We start from the raw sequence: 10,391 nt of genomic DNA on the forward strand, positions 1-10,391 counted from the left end.
CATCTATGTTCCCAAGAACACACCCACATTGCAAAACAAAGCAAACATGGGTCAGAAAATTAAATTTGTTGGTATGAGTAGACTAACAACAAAATATATATAATAATCTTTCAAATTAATAAATATAACATTACCAACCATTTCAACTTGGAAGACAATATAGTTCCGTTTTCCAAAACGGCGTGTAGTTTCTTCCCAAGTAAGATTTCAATCCCAATATACATTTCCAAGATAACTCACAACAGAAATACCACTTATTACATACACATATGATAACTTAATTAAATATTGGTTTGATACACATTACCTTTAAGCCAGCACGACGTCTCAGGGTAGGATATTTACGTCCCTGCATAAAAGATTAACAGATCCTACCCTCCTCCAAAAACAGAGTTAGACAGCACTATAAAAGGATTTATCTCAGCCAGTCAAATTTTCATTCATAATCAAACCTCATTTAAGACATTGAAGTCTAATTAATACAACATAGTTCGTCCCGTATATTCGGGGAATACTACTTATCATACCACCTATATCAAGGGTAGTCATTCACATGGCATCATTACGTCATAAAGTTTCCAAGTACATAACTATATATCTCAGACTATTACAAGTCATTAATGCTTTCATAATAACATATCATTTTAGAGTCATTCCATAATCACAGAAAAGATCACAAGCATTCAATAATATTATTCCCAGTCACACTTCACATCCATAACCTCACACAAACCACCTCTATATTTCTTTGTAAGAAAGCATATACATCATAATACATAAATATTCATAGGCAATAACTCACTCATACGAAAAATCAATATTTTGCTTTGCTTATTAATTATCTTGTTGACTCATTTATAAACAGACTCAACCCAACCTTTTGTTCCTACTCCATGATTTGCACTCCACACATTTGCCAAATCACACATACACGTGTGCTTCTCTCCCACCGAGTATCACTATATCACAACCATCTCTGGGCTTTCCATACACATAATCACAGCCTCTTTGGCCATAAAATTTCAGGTCATTCATGGCACATTCAATGAATACCTTAGATCATTCCCACCACATTCAAGGAATACCCATCATAATACTAACAGGTCATTCATGGCACATTCAATGAATACCCTAGGTCATTTCCGCCACATTCAAGGAATACCCAAACCTACATTCTCGTACATTCAAGGAATGTGACCAACCCGCAAGGCGAATACCTTAGTTCCTCTCTAGGGCAATCCAAACTATTGGATCATTTATGGCACATTCAATGAATACCCGGGTCATTCATGGCACATTCAATGAATACCCATCTATCACATGACATCACAAGTCATAATATCTCATTACCAAATCCTGAGGCGTGGAGAGTTCTAAAGATATGGGCGACACATTAAAACATTATTATCACTTATAATTATACTAGCATTACTCATGTTAAAACATACCACACATGCAGAGAGTCATTTTCGTGCGAAAAGACAAATCATGCACTTAAATATCATTGAATGTAAATAGACTTATAATCAAACAAATACAATTTACACAACCACACTCATATACACAATATCGTAAACAAATAGTTTATTAGCCCAAATTCAAGTCCACACACACTAATGTCCAAAACAGATCCACATATACTAAAGTCTATATTCATATACAACTTCTATCTCACACACATATATTTATGTAGTCTCAAAACAACAGTAATTTCTAACACAATCACATAGTTATCACACAAACTAATATATATATATATATATATATATATATATATATATATATATATATATATTATAGATATAGTGACTGCACTTTTGTTCAAAGCTGCATACATATCCAAATCTTTCAGGATTGGAATCAAGCCTTTGTAGTTCTTAACCAATTCTCAAAATATTTTAATAATCACAATAAAAGAAAACATATAGATATCTTTTCATTACACACCAATATTTCCATAATAGTAAGAATATATCGAAAGTATAATAACCACTGACCATCTAATGCCATCATGTAACCACCCAACTATATCCATTTTAAACTTTAGCTAATTCTAACAATCTTGTTAATCTGTGCCTTGACAGACAACCCACCATTGGATCTGCCTAAAATTTGTATATGTCATTTAACTGGATATCAAGAATCTAGGGATTTAAATTTGAGGTCAATCCGATAATAGGTTGACCTCCATCTAAGCAGAAACAAAGGACTGCGCCCATCAATTTTCTGGTGTAGTTTCTACTACTACCAGTCCCACTAATGGAAGCCTCGACAGATATCAAGCCGTTGGATAAATCTAAAAATCTAATATGGAAGACTACAATGTGTCAGGAAACTATGGATTTAATTTCATACAAATCTGAGTACGGAAAGGTCACTATCTAAGTAGAAACAAAAGACTGCGCACTGCAGTTTTTCTGGTGTAGAAACACTACGGCCTGTCACGCTTATGCGCGCCTTGACAGAAATCCAACCGTTGGATCTATCTAAAGTTTTAATATGTCAGACTACAATGTCCTATAAAACTACAGATTAAATATGAAGTCAATCCAATAATAATTTGACCTCCATCTAGTAAGAAACTTCTGACTGCGCAGTGTAGTTTTTCAGGTCACCCTTTTTCAGTTCACCTTCTTCTCAAATATTCCTAATTAATATAAGTAATCAAACCTTAACAAAATTTAAGAGGAGAAATCCAACACGCACAAAATAAGTGTATTAATACATACGAAATTATCCAACAGGAAACCAACGTGGAAATTACCCCTTATATTTTAATTGTTAACATTGACACCATATCAAACAACACTTGGATCGTCCGTTCTAACCGATCTTTTGTCAAACCACAAGACATTAACAATTACGATAATAGATCGTAGAAGCGAATATATATCAAAGAAAAATCCACTCACTTGTGATATGCTCCTGTTGCCAGCAAATCCCCAGCAAGAAACCTTTATTTTCTTCTTTAAGTAAAACTCTCTCTCTCTCTACTGTTTTAAAACTCTTCGTGTAAACTCCTGTATAAACCTTTTTTTTCTTCAAAAACCCCTTAAAAATAGGGAATGAGGTTTATCCTATTTACCTTATCTCTTTCTAATCTTTATCCTTTTTATTTTTATCTTATCTCTTATTTTTATTTTTATTATTATTATTATTTATTATACTAGGAAAATATTAAATAAAAATACAAGGTGTTATACATATATTGATCAACATAGATGGGGCACTAGCGTAGATCTGTATGTTTAATGGTCAAAAACCTATGTAAACAATGGGGGGTTTATACAAAACATATATTGACAAATTAGATGGGGCACTAGCGTAGATCTGTATGTTTAATGGTCAAAGATCTATGTAAACAATGGGGGGTTTATACAAAACATATATTGACAAATTAGATGGGGCACTAGCGTAGATCTGTATGTCTAATGGTTAAAGACCTATGTAAACAATGGGGGATTTATACAAAACATATATTGATCAGCATAGATAGGGCACTAGCGTAGATCTGTATGTTTAATGGTCAAATACCTATGTAAACAATAGGGGGTTATACAAAACATATATTGACAGTTGGGGGGTTTATACAAAACATATATTAAATTATGGGGGGTTTATACAAAGCATATGTTGATCAACATATGTCAATTTTTTCAGGTACCAACTACAATGTCATCAACTAACAAAGGAGAATCATGCTTTCTGTGTGGGGATGTTAGTCATTGGAAGTTTGAATGCCCTTGGCTTAACTTTCCTTGTGTTCAGGGATGTGGAGATACTATGATTGTTCGCTAGAGTTCCAAAGAATGCAGTTTTGGATAGAGATTTCTTAGATGTAAGGGAGCACCAAGATGTGGCGGTTTTAAATGGATGGATTTGGAAGTTGATGTGAAAGAAAAAGGAAAGGTTGTTGTTGTGAATGAGGAAGTTGATGTGGAAGAAAAAGGAAAGGTTGTTGCTGTGAATGAGGAAGAGGATGAGAGGAAAGGGAAAAGTAAACTTAAGTTGTGTATTGATGGTCCTATAAAGATGCACATTAAAGGCAATGTATCTGATGTAACTGAGCTTGTAAGGAAACTGAACATGTGATTTGTAATGTATTTGTGAATGAGGGAGTGGTTGTTACGTTGTACCTGTTGTATTCAAGTCTACATTTAATAGAAATTCTCAAATTTGCAACAAAACATAGCATATAAAGCCAACTGAATTAACAAAACAATACAACATAGCACATGACATAGCAAAACAACAAAATAGAGCACATGACATAGAAAAACATAACACTTCTATTTTGAGAAGTCTGACATGACAAAATCTAACTTAAGTCTGACAAAATATAACAACATAACACTTCAAGTTTGACATGACAAAATCTAACTTAAGGTTGACAATAATAGCTGCATTCAAGACTCTGTAACAGAAGAAGCCTGGGAAGACCTCCTTGATCTCTTTCTTGGAGGTGCCATTCACTACAAGAAAATGGACTTTTGCCCACGGATACCCGGTATTTTTTGCCACGGTCATGAACCCTTGCTACTTTTCCCACGACTATTGACCGTAGGAAATAGTTTTAAACTCGTTAGCATGCTTAAATACCATTACCCACGGTTTATGTGTTACTTGGGCCGTGGGTGGTAGCCACGAGAGAAACCGTCGGGTAAGACTTTTTTCTGCTGTAGATTCACATCCACGCGTTTTGGCCGTGGGCTTAGGGCCTAAAAAATTGGTCAGGTATAACATACAGTCATACACTCGATCGATTTAGTTATTATATTTTCTTTTTCCCCACCACCACTTCCACGCACAAAAGAGAGTGAAAGGGAAAAACTATATCAAAGTTAAATCGTTATTTTGTGAAATTCAGTTCAAAGATTAAATCTTTGAGTTGTTTTGAGTAATAATGGGTGCTGAAATCACATAGCGGGCACTTAAAATTCACACACATACGACTCATTTGAGACCGCAGCTCTTTAACTTGGATGAGAAAAGAAAAAGAAAACCCTAGAAACAAAATTTGAGAAAGGAATCCGATGTTTGATGGGATTTGGAGTAGAAACACACGCAAATCGAGGTTCTTTGCTACAAGAAGAAAGGTAAACATCTCTCTCCAACTCTTCTCGATCTCAGATTGATTTACTTGCATGTGATAATTAAGTTCTCTTCCTCTTCATTTGTTCATGTATTTTGAGGTTCTGATTTGCCATAAAATTGAAGTACGCCCCAATCTTAAAAGTTTATATTTTCCTTGTAAATATACCTTCTAGATTCAGTTCTTCCTTCTCAAATTCTGTTGAAGAGAAATCCATTCACAAACTATGGAATTTTCAAAGTTTATTTGTCAAATTTTAAGTGCTTCTATTTCTGTAGAAAGGATCTTTGAGGGAGTGCGGATTCATGGTAGTTCTCTGTTCAAGTCTTTAATGGCCATGACAATTTTCATTGTTTGAACCTTGAGTAGAATTCTTCAATTTGGATTCAGTGGCTTTCCCTTGTAAAGACCAACAGTTTCACCTTGAATATTATACTTTTTTTGCTTTAAAATTTGCTAAAGTTTCAATGCATTTACAGTCCACTTTATGTTAGAGTTTAATAATTTATATTCAGTTCCTGTTGTTAAGCACAACCTCATCATATTTCTCAGTGGGTCTTCATATTGTAACATCAATGTAGCATATACGGAAGTTTGATTATCTTTTCAGGGTGGAGTCGGAGTCCTTGCGGCATCTATCAGCGAAATATTGCCCTCTGGTGCCTCCTCCAAGATCAACTATAGCGTTGACCTTTAGTCCTAACGGAAGAACACTTGCATCTACACGGTAGGTTGATGTTGTTGTTCACGATGTTTCGTTCTTCATTGATAAAAATTTATGACCTTTCTTTGCATACGATGGCGACCATCTTTGTCAAAATTATCGATTCTCCTTTGGAAGTTGCTTAAAAGTGTTGATTGGTCATCGTCGGACACCTTGGGTGGTAAGCAGTTAGTTGTCAAGTTTTACATGCTTTGATATATATCATAACCAAGTCGAAGCTAGGACTATGTTTAGATAATTCCTACCAACAGGGCAACAGGTTCTAAATTATATGTGGATGGCGCATCAAACCTCTGTATAGGAATCTGGTTTGTTTTTGCCTCAATCTTGTTTGTTTTTTCTTAATCTGAAAATGCGAGTTGTATACATGTGGTTTCTTTGTGTTATATATATTTTTTAAACAGTTCTGCTCCAGAACTTGTTGGCCTGCTATCGGAACTGAAAAATGCTCTCGATCAACTTGAAAACAAAGTTAATCCACTTATAAACAAGGTATTTCCCTTTGCATCAAGCATCATTTTCTGCAAAGAAGAAATTTTCGATGATGGAGATCCATCCCTAAAGGCTGGAAAGAAATGTTTGATCCATTGCTTTTAGGAGCTTGTTAAAGCTCTGTGCCATTTTGGTGTCTAGTATAGTGGTTCATAAGTTGAAACCATTAAATGGTCGAACCTTTAGTTGCATTCAACACAGTTGTCTCAACAGGATTGTGTTCATATTTCTTTTGTGTAGCTTCCATAGTACCCTTCTTTCTATATTGAAGTAAGGTGTAATTGCAGGTGAAAAATGGTAAATGGCAGATTACCAAAGGGAGGGATGCGGTATTTGGAGACAAAACAACTTTTGTTGGCCTATTGCCAAGCTATTAGCTTTTATCTTCTTCTCAAGTCCGAGGGTCATTCAGTCCGTGATCATCCAGTCATAGCTTGTCTGGTGGAGATCAAGAACTTGTTGGACAAGGTCTCGTCTTCTAAATTAAGTTTGCTGTTTTCCTTTTGGGAAAAATGATTCTATAGCTAGAAAGTTTGGCTCTGATAGCTTTCTAAACTTGAAATTTTCTGCCACATGTTTCAGCGACGGATGAAGCAAATTTTGATGATAATTTCCTTCAGAACTTGAAGAGATTATAAATGAGGACCATGGGTCTGAATCAGGAGCCAAGCTAATAAAAGAAATTGTTGCATTGGCATCTGAATCTGTAAGCGTAAGTGACTCACACTCGTCACTCCCGGTCAAAAGAAGTAAAGAATCTATGGTATTTATCTATCTTGAATTTACTGCGAGAAATATTGTTGGTGATTTTTATTAAGTGGCAATAATTAGTTAGTTAAAGTCCTTTAAGCTTGATCAAAACAGTTTTGAAAAAACTGCAGCCTAAATGAAAAAAGTTTGAGGTGGTTAATGGTAGCATTTGAGAGGGAAGGAGAACAAACATGAGAAATGCAAGAGACAGGTTTATAATGACTTTGACTATCATTTACATCTCAGTTCTTACTCCCATCTTATTTGTCCCCTTTGTCTCACAATCCCCACGCGTCGCTTGCTATTACTACTTCTAGTTTAGTTCCATGCTTGATTTGTTGGATTATTAATATACATTGTACTATTAGGTTGGTTCACAAAGCATGGAGATGCTGAAAGTAAGGGCAAGTCTCGAGGAAAAACTGAAACGAAGGGAATTTTTAGCTCAGAACAAACAAGTTGGATATAAACCCGAAGTTGCATTCAAGGTATACTTTTTCAGCAGATGAGCCAACATTTGCTTTGTGTATTTGAGAGTAATTTAATACTAAAACTTTTTTTTCTTTTCTTGGGACAGTGGCTTGAAACACTAGATGATTTTGGTGATGAGGTCATGGACAAGGATAGCGGAAATGCTAACCTGAGTAATGGGCGTTCAAGTTCAATGCATTCGACTAAACTTTTGAAAGTGGTAGCTCCAAAGTTGACTAAATTAAAGGTAAATAATCTGGTGGTTTTTAGCTGAGAGACTGAGAAGAGTTTAATGATGATTTAATTTAACCCAGTCAGCTCACTTTTCTTCCATTTAAAATCGTTATGAAATCCTAGAAAATGTGGTATGTTTTGTTGGTGTCTCTCCTTCATTTGATCACTATTGTTTTGTTGCTTGAAAAACTAGCACCTGATTAAAGACTTGCGGCGATGGTTCTCCTGGCCATTTAGTGTCTTGTACAATTGTACTTGTATTATAAGGCTATTCATATGATATATGACTAGGCTGACATTGCCGAGTTTATCAAAGTGGTTTCTAATAAAACAGTGTTTTTCAGCTCCCATAGTTTTGAGTCATTGTCATTTTGTAGTTTTAACTAAGCCTACTTGTTTTACCGCATTACAGGGGCCATATTATTGTGGTGTTGGTGCTGACAAAGCCTTTGGGTGTGACATCGTTGATTCGCATTACAAAGCCTGCCTTCTATGCAGGTATCAACATTAGCGGAATCAACGGAGAAGTGATGCTAGGACAAGTATTATTATTGATATTTTGTCCTCTTTTTCCTTTGTTGCTTTCTCCGTACCTTGTAATTATATATATATATATATTTTATAGCTCAACCGAGATTTTTTCAAGATGATGAAGATGAATGGAAATGGTGATTTTGAGGTGTAGGATGGTTAGGGGAGTTTTGCTAGGCCTGTTGATTGTAGGTGAAAATTAAAATATCAATATTTTTTTTAAAAAAATAAATACCTTTCCCACGGTCCATAGCCGTCGCAAAAGCACTTTTTCCCACGGTCGTTCACTTTACCCACGGTTAAATAACAACAAACCAAAAACCAAAATTCACGACGCAATGCAAAGAAATCCCACGAACTAAGGCGGAGGGAAATATCTTTTCCCACGGATTCTAACTGTCGGTAAAACTAATCTTTCCCCACGGACTACAACTGTGGGAAATATTGATTTTTTCCGACGGCTTTTCCTATGGGTTTAAGCCGTGGCAATACCGACGGCAATGACCGTCGCAAAGACCGTCGCTATTGGTGAGCTTTACCGACGGTCATGACTGTCGGCAGACCATTTCCGACGCACAAAAAGCCCACGGTCCTCCAATGGTCCAAAACCGTGGGAAAAGCCCTTTTCCCACGGTTTTGGACCGTGGCGTAAAACCTGTTTTCTTGTAGTGATTGGTGGCATTGGAGGTATATTCACACTGTCTTGAGTTTGAATTGGTGTAGACTGGCTAGGCTGTGGGGGACCTTGTGAATTTCCAAATAGTAGCTCTTCCATTGAAGACCCTTGTTCATATTCAACATTAGTTCTGCCCCAGCCCCTGCCCCTGCCAGCTCCTCTTCCTGCTCTGCCTCCTCTCCCTCTTACAGGTCCTTGGCTCCCATCCACCTCTGCTTGAACTTGGTTCCCTTCCACACTTGCAGTTCCTTGGCTTCCAGGTACACTTGGAGGGACTTGGCTCCCATCCACACTTGGAGATACTTGGCTCCCATCCACACTTGGAGGTACTTGGCTCCCATCCTCAGTAGTTCTTCCCCTTCCCCTACCCTTTCCCCTACCACTACTTCCTCTTCCCCTTGCAGCCAGTTCACTTTCAGAAACTTGACTCCCATCAGCAGCATTGATTGGTCTGCTTAGAAAAGGGTTTGGTAGTGGGCTTGTTCTAGGTCTCCCAGGCCTTCCTCTTCCTTTATGAGAGCCTCTGGCAGGTGCAGTTGCAATTGCATTGGCTTGTGCATTTGCTTCTACATTGGCATTGTCTCCCACTGCACCTCCCTAACAACCTCTGGCATTATGCCCATAAGCTTGGCACCTTGAACATCTTACTGCATTTGATTCATCTGCACCTCTTCTTCTGTTCACTTTTGGCCTCTTAGGCTACCAGCTTCTGATTGGTGGAAAGATAAACTCAGCTTCAGTTGGCTGTTACAAAAAAAATTATAATATTAGGGCTAACTCTGAAGATTCACATATTAAAGCTTATTTCAAATTAGGGATAAGTGTCTCTACTGTTGCCCACTCATCTTCATGCAAGTAAGGTGTGATGTGACCACCACAAGCTCTTTTATAAGCTGCTCCAGTAAAGTAAGGGCTACAATACCTATAGCAACAATGTATGAATTATTAACATATATCATCATTAACAAAGGACAAGACAATATGTACTACTCACACTTACTCATGCCATTGAAATGTTCTAAGCTTGATTACTGCTACAACATGAAAACAAGGAATCCCAGTGAGTTGTCATTCACCACAATCACATGTGTGCAAATTTAAGTCCACATTCCACCATTTACCATATATATGATTCACTAAATACTTCCACTGGATTTGAGAACCACTGACACTCATGTTTCCAATCTTGTTACATTTTTCATCTATGATTGCTTTAGCCCTTGGCACCAACTCATTGTCACCCCAGAACTCACATTTTTCCTTTCTATCATACAACAATTTCATTTGTAACACCATCACCATTGACACCATCTTCACAATGGGCTTGTCCCTAGCATCCAGTATGTAGCTATTCCAAGCTTCAGAAAAATTGTTTGACAGCTGCTCACACTTGGACACACGATCAAAGTGTGATCTTGCCC

General features: G+C 36.8%; 2 long non-coding RNA genes across 3 annotated transcripts; both read left to right on the forward strand.

The window, feature by feature from the left end:
- Positions 1-5,927: 5,927 nt before the first annotated feature.
- Positions 5,928-6,609, forward strand: LOC147518570 (uncharacterized). 2 transcript variants are annotated; one of them, XR_015214078.1, is made up of 4 exons: positions 5,928-5,976; positions 6,068-6,124; positions 6,221-6,308; positions 6,596-6,609. It is a non-coding gene; the product is annotated as an uncharacterized LOC147518570 (long non-coding RNA). The 2 variants fall into 2 exon arrangements; XR_015214077.1 differs by lacking the exon at positions 6,596-6,609 and having other exon boundaries at positions 6,221-6,589.
- Positions 6,610-7,642: 1,033 nt separating this feature from the next.
- Positions 7,643-8,445, forward strand: LOC147518571 (uncharacterized). The gene is made up of 2 exons (XR_015214079.1): positions 7,643-7,776; positions 8,176-8,445. It is a non-coding gene; the product is annotated as an uncharacterized LOC147518571 (long non-coding RNA).
- The last annotated feature ends 1,946 nt before the right edge of the window (positions 8,446-10,391 follow it).

This window comes from Coptis chinensis, chromosome 2, assembly GCF_015680905.1.
Source record: "Coptis chinensis isolate HL-2020 chromosome 2, ASM1568090v1, whole genome shotgun sequence".
In the NCBI taxonomy this organism is placed as follows: Eukaryota; Viridiplantae; Streptophyta; class Magnoliopsida; order Ranunculales; family Ranunculaceae; genus Coptis; species Coptis chinensis.